This window comes from Dendrobates tinctorius, unplaced genomic scaffold (assembly GCF_039654945.1).
Source record: "Dendrobates tinctorius isolate UK_male_01 unplaced genomic scaffold, ASM3965494v1 ptg000193l, whole genome shotgun sequence".
Classification (NCBI taxonomy): domain Eukaryota; kingdom Metazoa; phylum Chordata; class Amphibia; order Anura; family Dendrobatidae; genus Dendrobates; species Dendrobates tinctorius.
Genome location: NW_027361860.1, coordinates 2,661,453 through 2,678,250, shown reverse-complemented (window position 1 = coordinate 2,678,250; position 16,798 = coordinate 2,661,453). Strand labels below are relative to the sequence as shown.

Sequence of the window (16,798 nt, the reverse complement as noted above, 5' to 3'; positions counted from 1 at the left end):
GATGGCAGAACAAGTCATGTTTGTATGAACTTGTGGACAGACCTCCTTAGCATTGGAGTCTTCTGTGGATTGTCAATTCTCTGCAAAACTTTCAGATTAAAAGTTACAGGTTTCATGCAATACTAGTTTGTTCAAGCTGCTTCTGTTTCCATAATCATGGACTTCTCAGAAGGTTCCATCACCAGGATCTGGTTAGAATGATCGTGGCACCATGTCCCTCCATGAAGTCTTAGAATTTTCACATTGGATCCAAGAGAGCAGTGTGACTTCTGTATGGATGAATGATTGGCTTTCAGGCTTCTGTCTCAAGTCTTAATACAGAGCCCAGAAAGCAAAACATGATCATAAACTCAAGCTGTTCCATAAACTATAAAGAACAAACCCAGAGGTGATAATGGTAAAATGTATATCCCAAGTTTGGCAATCAAGATAATAAACAACAGAAAACATTGTGAAAAAGTGCTGACCATAAGACCTGATATTCTCACTAAAATAATCTGTACAGCAAGTTACAAAAAAGCTCCAGCTATTTGTTCTCCAAATTCTTTTACGAATTCCTTTACCTTAACTGCCAAGTTGATGCCATGGTCCAAGACATTTACTTTCCAGGGAAAATTGAGGTAATTGAAGACAAAACTGGATGATTACAAAAGGATTATGGATAGAAGACCTGGCCTTACATGTTTATGGCTTCTCTTAACCTCTCCCAATGAGCAAGTGGAGTACAGTGTGAACATTTGTTTCCAGTTGTAGTATGCTCGGTACATTGTGTCAGTTTCCATTGCTTTAAACCAAAAGAAATATCCAGTCAAATCAACAAATACCCCTCCCCATGAACAATTATCTATAGTCGGGCTCAAGATTGAAGAAGAATGTCTTAGTCCTCTGTATTCATGTACAGGATAATGTGACAATGTGACATGGACAACAGTTTCCTACAAGTTGGGTCAAAGCAAAGCCACTCAGCTTGATTTTATGACAAGCTTTGTCCATGAGCAACACATTGTCTGGCTTCAGGTCACTGTGCACCAACCCTCTACCATGCAAGTAGTCGAGAGCCAAAGATATCTATAATGCATACCTGTTGACTGCATCCTTGGGAATTCCAACCTGCAGGAAACAGATCAGTACCATGAGATTTAGATTAATCTGAGCAGTGACTTGTCCAAAGCAAAAATACCAAACACTGAAGATGTTACTGTTGGGACAGTGGCTGCTATAGTGAATAAAACTGTTGCTGTGATTGCCACAAGGCAATCACATTAATGTGTATTCTGAGAGCCACTGCCAGATTAATTGGGCAACTACTTATGTCCAGTGATAAGGTATTGGGAGACCCAACTTCATCATTTTGTCTGTTGGTATTTGCTTTTGGGTGCACAATAGATGGTGCAACCTATAGGTATTTTTATGGAATAATAAAATTGTCCCCATGCATTGGTATTTGTCTCCAGACCACTGACAGATCCAGCTGAGTTTGTAAGAACTAATGACCATACACTATCAATAGCTATTGACTTGCCACTTATTTGGTCAACACCCATTTCTCCCAACCTTTCAAAATTCATATAATCTTTCTGGTAAAGATGGGAATCTTCTATATGTAAGATCATGGTGATTGGATAACTTTACTGCTAGATGTGTGGGAACTTTTTACAGCTTATGTTGCTAATAAACATTTGGATTTGCCAATGACCTACAGATAAACCTCTCTGCTCTATGGTCAGTTAAAATCATTATCGCATGTTTATACCTAATTTACCATTTAAACCAAATTGATTAACTTAAATCTTAGATATGCAGGAGTTTGCATGTTGACTGTGAGTTCCAGAGGGCACCATTAAGAAAGGAGGTGAGCACTGAATGTTTATAAGATTGTCAGGATATCTGTGCTGCAGGGTGAGTTTTTATTTATGATGGTGGAAGGGGGCCAAGGGTTAGATCAGATGTCACCAGTGACTAGAGGGAGACATGAACAGGTTGCTTGATTTGTCTAGGTTTTGTGCACTGGATGGATTGGAGTGACTGTGAAATGTCAGCCTCTGTGCTGTACATGGGAGAGGGGGAATGGAGGGGCTGATGTGGAGTATACAGAATGTGTAAAGGGGCAGTGGAGGCAAAAGACGGCAGCAGCTAAGTGGTGTGCAATTTAACAAGAAGCATATTTGTTTAAATATCTGGCCAGCCTTGCCTGTCTCCTGCCCTGTCCACATGCCATGTTTAACCGGCAAGACACTCTGAAAATATTGCGCTTAGAAATAAATTTGTGTGCACACATGCGCTCCCCAAGCCAGATCTGAATGTATCAGAAGTTTTCTAGGATTAAAGGACTAATTTGCTTTGAATAATTACTTAGCAAGTGCCCACAGCAGGCATTACTATGTAAGATGCATGAACGCTCATACTTGGCAGCAGAAAAAAAACTAAGTGAGAACACAGAACATTTTAGAAGGGGATCCCAGGGGTAACATCTATCCTAGCAGAGAGTGACATGGTAAGCATGCTGATATGAGCAGACTTTAAAGCTGTGTGTTGTCTCTTCAGAGAGTAAGAACAAGAACTTTAGTGCCACCTATAGGGAGTAGCACTGACCATTGGGATTGCTCCTTCTTATAGGTGGCACGAGAGTTCTAGCCCCCTTCTGAAGAGACTTTTAGCAACATTATAGAAGCAAACGCAGGAACAAATGGTAAATGGCAGATGCCACGCACACAGATCACTGAAAAGCTTCAGGTATATTTCTAATGTCCACTCAGACCAAGGACAGATCAAATAACGGCACCCGGTGGCCATTTTCAGGATTTCTAATTCACTGTACACCTTTTCCTCTTTACATTTATTCTTTGCTATTCTTTTTATAGCCATGAGTTCCTCGCTGACTGGGTGTGATGCCAAGATGACCTGAGGTAAAAATCACAACAGATCAGATCAAACTGCTATATATTATATGAATCTGCGTAATGGATCACTACAATAAATATGTATGTCCCTCCAGTGTAGCTGGTGCAGGATACATTGGGGAACACTGAGGATAAATCAGCACTTGTCCAAATCCTCCCTCACCAAGCTCTTTACAGAAGTCAAAACTGCACAGGTCAATAGGGTTTTCTGTGTTGTCCACATCTCTGAAGGGTAAAGCACAGCATCTGGCATCACCATCGTATTGAGCTGGCATGTCAACGGCATCAGAGGTCATCATATACCTTCTAACTGCAGGGATTATACAAGATTTAGTAAAATTTTATTATAATCTCCAAATTTTACCCAATAAGAAATAAAATTACCCTATTTGGTATCACTACATCTGAATAAGTACAAAAATGTGGTGTAATCCTTACTTCTGGAGCCTTAGTATTTGTTACTGTAAAAGCTACTGGGTCGCCCTCCCAGGGTTGTGGGGTACTGGGCTGGTGTCAGGGGAATGTATCACAGCAGCGGTGACCCGGACCGTGGCCCTAGGCACCCAAGTTAATGGCGGTATATGAAATTGGTGAAATGGAATAGTTCGTGACGCCACCTGTGGTGTTCGGCAATTGAGGTGTTAAGCCGAAGCTGCAGACACATCCTCTGGGACAGATGGTGGGATGCAGCAGTGATGGTATGGCCCTCCACAGGCTGTGCTGATATCCCAGGGCAGTGTAGTTGTAATGGCAAGGCGCAGGCAGTCTAAAGGATGGTACCCAGATGTAGTGGTGCTGAGCGGGTTGGCGCAAGAATGAATGGAGGACACCGAGGCTTGTAGTTCCAAGGCTTTACTCAGTCTGCGGTACACAAGGATGCCTGCCTCCGGGCCATGTCCTCTTGGTCAGACTCGGCCAACCTCCAGGCCAGATAGAAAGCTCCTCTCCAACACTCCGCCAACATGTACCTTTCCTGAATGACTCCTCTATAGCACCTTTAAGTGTGACGATCTCCAGTACCGTGTTGCTCTGAAGTTCCTCATGTCAGATGTTCCTAACAACTCGGCTTGTATGGCAGACAGCTATAGCCTCTATCCGGGACTCCTTTCTACAGAGTACTGGCTCTCTATTCAGCTGCTGTTGTGCCCCAAGTCTTAGATGGGAGTAGTGCACTTACAGCAAACTACTCCACCCGTGTCTGCTGCAGAACCATAAGTGTCCATACAAGCTTGGGGACCGGGCCCCAGCCTTGCGCTGAGAACCTATAGGCAGGGTTCCTCTTCCAACCCACGTCTCCTCTGTTCTCCTACTCCTTCGTTCTGCACTGATCTTTCTCTCTTATAGAAGCTTAGGTTGCAGTTCTATGTCTTTCTCCTTATGTTTCTTTCCCGTGCCAGCTGGCTCACATCACTGAGGCAGCTGCAGCACTCCTTCCTCCATCCCTTCTGCCATGGATCCCCACTCCTCCCGACTGGCTTCCTTCCTCATTGATCCTCTGTCAGACTGAACCTTTAATCCTACACTTTTCCACTCTTTTATGCATCTTAACTCCACCCACCTCCCAGCACATCCAGTGTTCCATGCAGGAAACCACCAGAGGTGCCCTGCTATTCTCTAAGCACTGAACCGCAATGTGGTTGTGCAGAACTACCCTGTTGTGTGGGGTGCGAGTGTGAAAAGTAGTTCCCACCTTACCTGGATGGTGGGGCACTACACCTTAGAAGGTGCAGTACCTTTGTGGCGACTGAGCCTCAGGGGCGCCACACTACAGCTACTGGTTATCTGGAAGTTCCATGTGTTTACCCAATCTTCATCTCCTTCTGTAATGAAGACTCCAAAATTTTCCCAAAATTGTGTCCTTAACCACATCTCTTTTGGGTGTTTGAAACTTTCCCTTTTGTGATCACATCATTTGTAATATCACCTGACCACACAGATTCCTCTTAATCTCTTATTTCTATATTCCAGTAACACATCTGTAGGACTGCATTCCCATGTGCCTGTCTTATTAGTGTGTATGTAATCTCTTGTAACTGTGTGAACTGTCTTGGGTCCTGTGGTATCATGTACAATTATGTCAGTGTTGTGTATGAAGTGTAGCTCAATACAGCATTTTACACCATAACCCATGCAAATGTTTCCAGTAATATCTGCTGAATTGTCTGGTATGTCTTCATCTATTAGGTATTGTAGACTAGATCCTCTTGGACTTTGTGAATGTAGAGTTTTTGGCAAGGTTCATTCACTTCACTAGTATTTATTCCATGATGTAAAAGATCTTCTGCATAGATCAGTTGAAATAGTATAGAGTAACAGAAATGTGATTCCCATCAAACAGTTTTTCCTGAGAAATGTCTTCTCCTGTAGGATTGGTGTTGAATCAAATCCATCAAGGGCAGGATGTTTAATATTCCAGCTCTTATTGGAATCCATTTCTTCCTAAAATAAATGCAGTATCATTCTGCAATATACAACTTGCATTGATCAACATGTACCCACACTTTATTTTCTGTGGGTAATTTTAACCACATTAAATGCTTGTTGAACAAGAATCATAACTTGTCCCATGGTTTCAATAATCTCAAAGGGACCTTCCCAGTTACTTTCCCAAGGTCCATTCTTCCTGACAGTTTAATCCTCACTAGAGCCCCTTTCTTGAATGTAGATTCATATGGTGTCTCCATTCTCTGCATTCTTGATGCAGCATGTGGAAGTATGGCTTTCAAGCTTTCCTGCAACTACTACAAACAATTGGGCATTGTAACAGCATCTGTTTGAGGTGTGGACTAAAATGGTTCATGTGGGAAAAATTGCACTTTTCTTCCTGTCATTAGTTCGAAAGGAGGAAATTGAGTTGTAGAAGAAGTCGTTCCTGACACTCAACAGTACAAAAGGTCCGGCATCAACCCAAGTATCTCCTTTGTCCAACAACATCTTAGCAATTCTGGATTCTATTGTTATATTCATCCTTCCCACAATACCAGCGGACTGTGGATGGTAAGGTACATTAAACTGTTGTACCCCTAGAATAGTACAAACTGCTTGCATGACTTTTCCTGTAAAGTGACTTCCTCAATAAGAGGTGTTCATTCTTGGGATCCACCAAGTACAAAAGACATGATTAAATAATGCTCTCTGTAGACAAAGCATCTTTCTTGACAGGTAAAATATAACCCATTTAGTAAATACATCTACTACAACCAATGCATACCTGAGACCATTTTTGGTCTGTTACCATCAGGTAATCTGTAACATAGACCATGGACCATCTGCAGGTGCAATTTGGAGTAGTGGAGATTTGTCCTTTTGGTCTTGGATTCATTTGATCACAAATGAGACATGATTGAACAAGACTTTATATAGTCTCTTCCATCTTTTTCCAGTAATCATTCTGAGAATGCCTAACCTTTTCTGTTGGCCTAAAAGACCCAAACTTTCATGATTATATCTTGTGAACTCAACCTGTAGATGTTTTGGTACCACAGGACAGAACTCCCCATTTAAGTCATTACGCAAAACCCCGTTTAAACAAACAAAAGGGAGGTTATGGATCCACTTGGGAAGCAACAAGAGATGTCTTTTTCTTCTGCAAAAGGGATATGTGGGTCTGTTCTTGAACTGCTGAAACCTCAAGAGGTTAATGTTGAAACACTTTTTTCTTGTCACGGCTGCCTTTTTGGCTAGAATATCTGCAGTTGCATTTCCAACAGAATTCATCATATTTTTTATAGGCAGCGACTTTGACAATAGAATGAAAAACAAAAAATGGTTTTGCTATTATCTCAAATTGTTTACAGCGTGTCACTGTGTGCAAGAGTCTTATTAAATTGTACAAAGCCTTTCTTGTCCCAAACTGGCAAATCGGTCAGTGGGTGATGGTGACACAGTGCCGACATATTCCGCAGCACTTTACATTTTAGAGGGGGCTTGTACAGACAATATATACTACTGCATAACAATAGACACAGATCAAAACCAATACCAAGAGGAATGAAGGCCCTGCATCATTCTGAAGACCATTATCTATGTATTGGAGGCTTCGCATTATCTGACCTTGTATCTAGTTCAGATTCGCTCACAATTAGGAGCCATCTATTATCAATCATCTTGATGACAGACAACTTCCACCCAGAACAGATCAGCTGCAGCTTCTAGAATAACATGGTGATCTGAGAGACGTCTCTTCCTGCCATTGGCCTCACATCAGCTCCTCAGTGCTGCTCCTATGTGGTCACTGGTTATTGTGAGGCTCATTAGTATAATCCAACATTTCCCCTCACCTCAGGTGTCTCCTTCTCCCTGGAAGCCAAAAATTTCCTTCTGCATTAGGCTGTTCACCCCTATTCTGAGGATGGACAAAACCTTATCCCTGAATTATGCAAATGTTCATTAAGTAAATTTGTGGGATAATTGCTTGGTTAAAAGGAAAAGTTTGTATTTGATGATTCGGTAAGACACATTATCATACACATCCTCTTAGTGACCAAGACCATTTAGCACAATGGTGGAAGAAAGCAGAGGTTCCCAAGTTTTCAGACATACTTGACAAGATAGGCCAACACAGCGATTTAGAACGCAGATTTGCGATCAACAACAATCACATTCACAAATACTCAAAAAAATGGAAGACCTGGAACAACAAATTTCATATCAACTAGACTTAACAAGAGGCACTATATTTTGAAGTTTAAACCTGGGCGCTTTAGTACTGGGAGCTGTATCTCCTTCCAAGAAGGTTACCCCATAATAAGGATTGTCGATTTTTTTTTTTTTTTTCTTTTTTTTTTTTTTTTCTTTGTTATTTGATATGTTGTTCTATGCCTGTTTGTGGGTTCTCTAGTTTTTAAATTTTTTTTTCCATACCTGTACAAGGTTGTTTATTCCCCACTCCCTTCCCTCCCTTCCTACCTACCTTCCTTTCCCTACCCTGTTTATTTCCAAAAAACCAATAAAATTATTTGAAAACAAGAAAAAAAAAGGAAAAGTTTGATTTTGGCGCGCACGGCGCACCGTCAAAAGTGCGCAGCGCAGGTCAAAGCGCAACTAGCGCACGGCCTGCGCACGATCTGCGCACCCTATGCTAAAGATAGGGTGCGCCGATCGCAGGCTCCGCTGTCCGCTAGTAGGCGGCGCTACAAGCAAGGGGCGGGCACGCCGGGCAGAGAGCCGGCTCGGGGGCGGAGCTACCCCCGGCCGTGCGTGCGCTGAAAAAGCGCTAATGTGAAACCAGCCTTAATCAGGACCGTAGACTTCTGTCTCAAGATTCAGTTTGTGTTTTTATCATAAATTAAAGCTGTTGGCTGTCCTGCATCTATTACCAATTCTTCATCAACTGCCAAGTTAAGGCTCATTCACACGTCAGTGTTTGGTCAGTATTTTGCATCAGTGTTTGTATGCCAAAGCCAGAAATGGAACTTACCGAGAAAAGCTGCATATTCAAACTGCTACAAGAATCTGGTATCAAGATAGCATTTGTAACTAAGTGCTGTGTAACTGGTTCATTGCCACTCTGTGAGATGATCCCTATAGAGTGGGTGTGCAGGAGAATAGCCACCAGTTCATTCCTGAATAGAAATCCTGGGGGTACCAGAAGGATATAAATTTCACCCTCCTAAAGTATAGGTGTTGTGAACTCATTTTCTGGTTTACCTCTGGCTTCTGGTGAGGGTGGTGGAGCTGGCTGTGTTGACAGGAGTCGTGAGTTCTCCATCCAGGCTCCCTATAGTGGTGACAGTAGGTAATGAAGCTGATCTAAATGGCAGAGACCTGCCATCTGAGGAGGAGGACTGTGAGTGGACATCAGGAGTCTGACTGGATTTAAGTCAGCCGACTACCTAATTTTGTGCTGGTGATTTCCCCCCCCTGCCGTGAGGTTCTGGTTTCCAGTTCTGTTCCTGCCTTCTCAAGCTAAGTGTGCTCTGCTATTTTTTTCACATGAGATTTGGTCTGGTTTACTCAGTTTTTGTGGTCAGCCAGCCCCTGCTGGGGCTGTACTGAATTTCCACTCTTATGTCTCTGTTTTGCCAGTTTGCTTTTTGTCCCTGATCAGATTGGTCTTTGTTCTGTCTTCAGAATATACCAGAGTGCTGATATAGGGAATTGAAATCTAGCGACTTCAGGGTTTTTGTTATCAGAAAGTGTTGGACATTTTTTTGGCAGGGGCTTGTGCGTGATGGCAGACAGCATCTTTCCTTTTCTTGTCCTCTCTAGTTATTGTGGGCCCCATGGTTTGCTCAGCCTATATTTCTATCTGTGTTTGTGTTTTCATCTTGTCTCACAGACAATAAATGTTTGGGGGCTGTCTATTGCTTTGGGGTCTGCTCTGGGGCAGTTTAGACTTCCCCTTTTCTTGCTTTAGGCTTATCTAGTTATCTGGCTGTGACGAGGTGTCTAGGATCATCGTCGGTACGCTCCACGGCTACTGCTAGTTGTGTGGATAGGATCAGGGGTCTGCAATCCACTTAGTTACCAACCTCTCTGGTTTTCTGTGGCTTAGCTTGTTTTTTGTTTTTTCCTCCACGGTGACTCATTCATAACATATAGCTCTCTTTCAGGATGATGCCAATAATGGCTCTCAATGGTCTGAAGATCAGCTGATTGCAACTAAACTGTGCTGGCCTTGTGGTTGGCCAGGCAGAGGTGGAAATCATGAACCATTCCACAGTGGCCATCTTTGAAATTCTGGAAAAGACATGGTCAGCACCAGACTGCACCCGAGTGAATATGAAGATTGAGTTTGGTGTGGATGTGACCAAAAAAAGAAATGGTCTTTGCTGATGTGATTGATAATGACTCGTGGCATCTATGGCCCCTCAGGTGATCAGACCCAGCAGAAGGATGAACAGACATACCATGAAAAGTCAAAAGAAGCTGAGTGGGTTGCAGACAAAGTGGAGTTACTGGTGACCTAGTCATAGCCAAGAATGGATTGTTGATGGGGTCAATTTCTGACCTAGTCCACTGTGAAAAGATTAAGCAATCTGTGCAAATTATGGCATCCCATGTTAACTGAGGGAAATGTCTGATCACAAAGGACCTGAAGAGACTGCCTGTTTGTTTTGGTCTCTCCAGGCATGTAATGTGACTGTCACACAGCCGCAACACATGCAGCTGCGGCGCCTAACCGCCGATAAATTGGAGCGCTCCAGGTTTCCGATGCAGTTATTTGGAAACCGCTTATTGTATTCGGTTAAGCCCTAGTGATGGGCGAGCACTAAAAAGCTCGGGTGCTCATTGGTTGGGTCCAGCAAATTGGAATACCTGATAATCCTGTGTAATGAGCTCAATGTAAGTCTACGGGAAAATGGGAAAAGTACTTGTGCCACGACCTCCCACCCCCAACCCCCCTCGGGTGACTTTGGGGCCTAAAAAAATCTGAAATCATTAGGAACAGTGATCAAATTACATGGTGTCATCATGGGGAATACCCCTGGGAGCATTTCAGACTCCCTCGTCACAGCTATGAACAATGTTGTCAGTCCTATGCCATTTTTACAGGCACACAATAAAACATACAAAAAACTGAAATGGATTTTCCTGGGAAATATGTTAAGGAACATCCATTTCATGGTAATTTGTATGTAAGACAAAATAAATAACCCAAAGCAAAAATGTTCTTCCACCACTTGGGCTATGTTCACACGTAGTGTTTTCGATGGTTTTTCAAATTTGGCATTGCTTTCAACCAAGACAAATGCGTTCACTGGGAAATGTCACTTGAGGAAGTGGAGACAAAAGGGAGATGGTAGAAAATGCTTCTTGTGTATGGTGCAGCCATTAGTAAAAGATGGGGGGTGTCCCATAGTGCTGCATGAAGTATAATTCAGAATTCTGTTCTGTGCTCACCTCCATTTGTCTTGGCAGTACTGTGCAGCGGTTTGGCTGATTTGCACATGGTTAGTGATGGGAAGGGCTCTTTTACTCTTATTGAGTACTGTTCAAGAAGCTTCTTGAATCATCTTTATCAAGTTGCTCTCCTGGATTGATTCCTTCTTCCACTTCATCTTCTTGGTCCTCTCTCTTCTGTCCACTTTCTCTTCTTAATTGCTGTAGATCTGTGGAACTAGACAGACAAGTTAGTTAACTTACACTCTCAATGGTAGTGATAACTAAAACTAATTGACTAAACATCTTCCATAATGCATCATTGCTTATCTCCACTTCTATAAAGATGGGTGGCAGGGCTGCCTATAGCTGGATGTGAGACTTAGTTTGAGCTTTCTCCTCTTTCACCCAATATTATTGTTTAACTTCAGATGGGAAATTCCTTCTTGCTGATGGGTATGGTTGATGTAAGTTTCAGCAAGTTCTCGATCTTCAAAGGTTTTCTTGTGCCATTTGGTAAAATACTCTTGCCTCTTTTGCGCTCACCAAAGGTTGATGAAATCTAGAGAGAAAATACATTGGTGCTAGTGACTACCTCACAAGTAAGCGCGCAATTCCTACTATTCAAGCCGCATGTCATTGTTCTCAGTACTAATCCTCAATTCCCAATTCAGACCATCCTGACCAGAAGCACAGGCAATCGCCACCTCTTGGTGTACAATTGTTAGTGGAAAAGTCAGGTCCAGCTTCTTGGTGCAGTTGAGCATTTGCTGTTTCAATATATGCAATAGTGCAACACACACAGACCCCTACTGCCGTCCTATGCATTTTCACTCTTGTACTAAGACTTCATAAGAGTCAAAACACACAGGCTGGCAAGAGGCGTCTGTTTGCTGTGATATACTGGAATATGTATTGAAACAGCAATAAATTAGTAACTGCACCTAGAAGCTGGACATGTCTTTTCAATGCTTCCTACTGTTTACTCACTTCTCATGGAGCTTTTCCAAGTCCTTCCCAGAATGTGTAATGGGTTGTCCTTTTAACGTCACAAAAAATGGTTAACCATCTTTGAATTCTTCAGCTGAGTTGGTCAGATAAATTTGAGCTATGTTTCGAAAAGCTATTGAATAAAAATTGTGTTAAGGATTTGCTTAGCTGAACATAGAACAAAGTAAATATATTGATTTACCCTTACACACATCTTCCTGCCAGGGCCGTATTGTTTGTGCTGCCCTAGGCACGTTTAGTGCTGCCTCCCCCATTGGTGAGCATGAGTAATGCAGACACTCTCGTCAGTGACTTGGGCTACTGTCAAATCAGCGATTTTTGCATTTTCGCAGCAGATCTGGTAGTTTATCTGCATTTGCCATGTAACAGATCACTTGTGGCAGCACTGCATTCAGCTTCATTCCCTATGGGACTTGCAGACATGTGCGACACTTGTGGTTTTGCCGTGATCCAGCAAATGCAGTAATTGAAGCAACTGAAAAAAAGCTGCTAGGTAATGAATGAGGCCGGATCTATGTGTATGCCCATGTAGCTCTTTAAAAGATACTTCCAGCAATATTTCTACACGTTCAGTCTATTCATCTGAAATCGGTTTGCATACATATTCAAATGAGGGAGTAGATCTGTTGCTCCAGCTCTATACCCGCTCGGTGCCACCTCTTCCTGATCGACTTGCAGCTCTTTTTTCCAGAATGAAACACATCATAGAGGCTGTCAGTGAAGCAAAAGCAGGTAGCACTCTGCGGGAAATAGAGCTGGAGTGATGGAAGGTTAAGATCCACCACAGTCGTTAGGCATAATTTATATATCAAATGAAATGCTGATTACTGAATAAAGGGAGAAAGGGGCCGACCATATAAAGGTGCTAACTGAGTTTGTCTTTAAAAGAGCTACATGCACATATATAAGGCTTGGAGGGGTTAAATCCTGCAGACTGCCTTTAAATAAATACATTGGAACATAGTGTATAAGTATGGTAAAATAGCAGACCTTATTCCATGAGGCGCTACAACTCCTTCAGTCAACTGATCAATGCTGATGTCAATATTGATAGCCTATTATAAGGATAAGATGAGTGAAGAATTCTGAAACCACGGATATGTGATAATATCCTAAATGGTGCTTGGCGCTCTTCCATCCTGTTCTCATTATCAGACTCCATGAGCACCTGATCATATTCACTAAGAGCTACAAGGAACATTATGGAGGTGTATCCACTTCTTCCTTCTCATTGCTGCCCTCCTATGTCCACCATTCTGAAGATGACACTTTGTAAATCAAATGGATATTTGATTCCTGTTGTGGGCACTCTGACTCAAAGCACAAGTTGTTGAAGGTAGATATCCATGATCTGCAATACGGTCCAGGTCATTTGGATAATTATTTGTGGAATCAGACAGTTGATGATCCCGTCTCCTATCATAGCATTCTTGTATGCCAGGGTCATTCCATAAATATTTCACTGCATCTACATAAGGGATCTCAAATGAGCACACCTTCTCAAAATCAACTTCCTGAAATAACAGTGCATGACCCTTGTTGTGTTGATACTTGTATGGAATTTTAAGGGTCTCCCTTGCCCAAATCATAGCTTGCATTGCAGTGAATATGTTCTGGTACACAAACTTAGTGAAGCCCCTCTTCATCAGAGTAGCCAGATCCATGGATAATCCTTATCTGCTCCCGGCAGGTGTCCCTCATGTCTTGGCAGAACTGCCTGTCTTGTCACTGATCCTCCGAGCTTCCTTGGCCTCCTCGCTGAGGCAGCACACCATGATGGACTATAGAGTCATGTCTGCTAACTGCTTGTGGTGCTGGAAAGAGACAGACCCCCCACCCTGCGAAGCACAGACCTGCTTCTTCTCCTTGTAAGAAGGGGAATGCTGTGCAGATTGGGGGGAGGCAGACTGATGAGACGGGAGATCCCTTTAAATAAATACATTGGAACATAGTGTATAAGCATGGTAAAATAGCAGTCCTTATTCCATGCAACTGTACAACTCCTTCAGTCAGCTGATCAGTGCTGATGTCAATATTGATTGCCTATTGTAAGGATAGGATATTAAATCCTCAAATGAATTAAACAGATGTTTAGTGCATATGATGTCCACAGAGCTAATACACAATGCTGCCAGCAAAAATATTCTTGCATGGGTATTACGGTAGCACAGTGGCTCTGTGGTTCGCACTGTATATAGTGGCTCAGTGATCAGCGCAACAGCTTTGTAGGATTGGGGGTTCAAATCCCACAGAGGATGACAGTTGTGCAGAGTTTGTTCTCTGTGTTTGGAGTGTGATACGAAAAACCCACACAAAGACCTACTAATAGGATATTTAGATTTTGTGCCCCAATGGGGACAGTGATGTATTTAAAGCGCGCGGAGTAAAAAGGATCTTGTCACCTCGTTTTGCCACTATAAGCTGTGTCCACTGCCTTTCGGTGCTGTAGGGAATAAACTCGCTCAGGAGCCACCGGAGTCAATCAGGAGGCATGCTCCTTTAAAAATTCATAGGGTTTATTGCTCCATAACCCAGCACATAACATAAGGAATAGCCTTTAGCTAAGGCGAAAGCAAGAATAAGTGTTTGCTGAGGCTCCAGGACTGAGCCTGAAACAATGGACACAGGAGGCTTATCCCTCCTCGCATGCAGCCAATATGCCCTGGCCTCACCGGGTCAACAGCCTCAGCACGTGGTCTTTAGGAAGGTAGCACACCTTCCTCCACCTAGGCCTGCTGGGACCTTCCACTTGGCTCAATCCGATCCATGTTCTCTCCCATGTGACCTACTCTGGTTACCTTATATGGTCCGTAGCAACGCCCAGTGGGTCACATGGCTATGACCTCATCACAGGTCCTTCAAGCTTTCATGCACATATACTTTATTGTGACACTCTTAAACACACCCCTGGGTGGATTTGTAGATTGATCCTGCCCATCTCATCAATTATCTGTAGGCTTCTTTGACACTTTGGAATGACAGATCAGATCTGCTGATCAGCACATAAGCAAGCCTTCATCTCAAGGCCATCCACCTTGAGATACATAACAATCCTTCAGCATCCTATACCCATTAACACAATGGATATGAATTTAGGCCCATCCTGGGACACCCACACAGCGCCCTCTAGCGGACACAGTGGTCACTATAACACAGCGCTTATCTACAGCATTCTAGAATGCTCTTGATAAGCCCCTGATCTGACCTGCAAGATTATAATAAAACATGTTTTTCTTCTCACCCGGGGGCGGTCCGGTCTGATGGGTGCACAGGTCCGGCACCTCCCATCTTCATGTGATGTAATTTTCCTTGATTTGTCGTGCTCCTGCGTAGGTGTACTGATGTGCACTGTTGAGGGCAGAGTAAGAGCCCAAAGGAGGCTACCTTCACTGCTCCTTATACAGAACCACGTGGCCAGATGGCAGGTTTGCCAGGGGGGGAGACTTTCTGCCCTACACATACTGGACCATGTAACTGCTATGGTTGGAGGAAAAGGAAGGGGGACTGGACCGGAAGGTGTGCAGGCAGAGGGCATGAAACAGAGGGTGCCACAGGGAAAGCAGCCTGCAACACCACACTCCCAGAGAGGACTCCCCATCATTGCACAGAGGCTGAGAAGAACAATGGTGCGAGCTTTAGTTGAGTACATGGACTCTGGAGCCTTCATGACCAGAGGAGACTTTGCTCCTGACAGTGCAGAGACAGTGACCCGAGCGTGTAAATTAACCCTTTAACCATTGGTCTCTCTGATCCATGGTGACATCATCAGTACATGCACATTATTAGTCCTGCAGTGCGCAGGTGCTTGGCCTCTCTGACCTTTACCAGCTCCTGTGCACTACAGTACTTTGCTCTGCCCTCAACAGGGCAGATCAGTACGCCAGCACAAGAGCGCACCACAAAGCAATGAAGATAACGACATCACATGTAGATGGGAGGCGCTGGACCTAGACCTGCAACACCCATCAGACTAGACCGCCCCCTGGATGAGTATAATATAACTTGTTCTTCGTATCTACAGCTTTACAGAATGCTGTAGATAAGCCCCTAAAGGCAGTGGTTGCATCTTGTGACGTGTTCCCTTTTTAATAAGAATATTATTTATTCATTGGTATTATGCTATGTCACATTACCAGGATCTGAGGATCTTCTGTTTCGAGGTCAAGAGCTCTCTGATGCGATGTTGCTGCCTGTCTCGCTGTCTTCCTCTTTTGACACTGCAGTGTTGTGGACAAAATATTGACTGGTTAACAACAAGTATGGTGTCTATGTACTAACTGAACTATAAACTCTCCCCATAACATGTCCAGCAGACATTGTAGGATTACTATATTGATTTTATTCTATTACTGCCCAGTCTCTGACTAAGGCCTTATTCATATGTCTATGTTTAAACACCTACTTGAAAAAATGGTATCTGTGTCATTGGTGTATGGTCAGTCAGATTTTACAATAAGGGTATATGCACACGTTGTGGATTTGCCTGGGAATGGCGCATGCTCAGATTCAAATCTAGTCTCCCAAGATCTCAGGGCAAGATCTACATCTGAGCATGCACCGCCCCAGTGGCCATTTTCCTGGAGGCCACCGCATTGCTCCAGTGGAGCTTCAGGGGCCTCCGGGCTCTGACAAAATGACAGCGAGGCCCCCTTTGCTACAGAGCCACCACCCTAGCAGAGAGCTGCACAGAGCACCGCTGCCATAATGAGGCAATGGGTATACTTGACTTGCACCTTCCTGGTGAGGCGCCCCCTCACTTTGTCATCAGGACCACTCCCTGCCCCCATCTTCCCACCACCACCATACACAATGACTGCAGATTGCTCTGCACCTGCCCTATAAGATGAAATCTGGCATACAAGATGACCCCCTAGCTTTTAAGATTTTCAGGGTTTAAAAGTTATCTTGTACGTAAAAAAATATTTTATAATGTCCAGGGAGATCTCTAATATATGATGTCCAGGGACAGGCGATCTATAATATATAATGCTCAGGTAGTAGATCTATAATATACAATGTACAGTCCAGGCAAATCTATAATATATAATGTCCAGCTAAGACCA

At 43.4% G+C, this 16,798-nt stretch overlaps 1 long non-coding RNA gene and 1 pseudogene across 1 annotated transcript in view; one reads left to right on the top strand and one right to left on the bottom strand.

The window, feature by feature from the left end:
* LOC141055991 (uncharacterized) overlaps nt 1-16,798 on the top strand; it is a 228,107-nt gene that overhangs the window by 38,189 nt on the left and 173,120 nt on the right. The window lies entirely within an intron of this gene.
* On the bottom strand, nt 12,794-13,528 carry LOC141056013 (guanine nucleotide-binding protein G(q) subunit alpha-like; annotated as a pseudogene).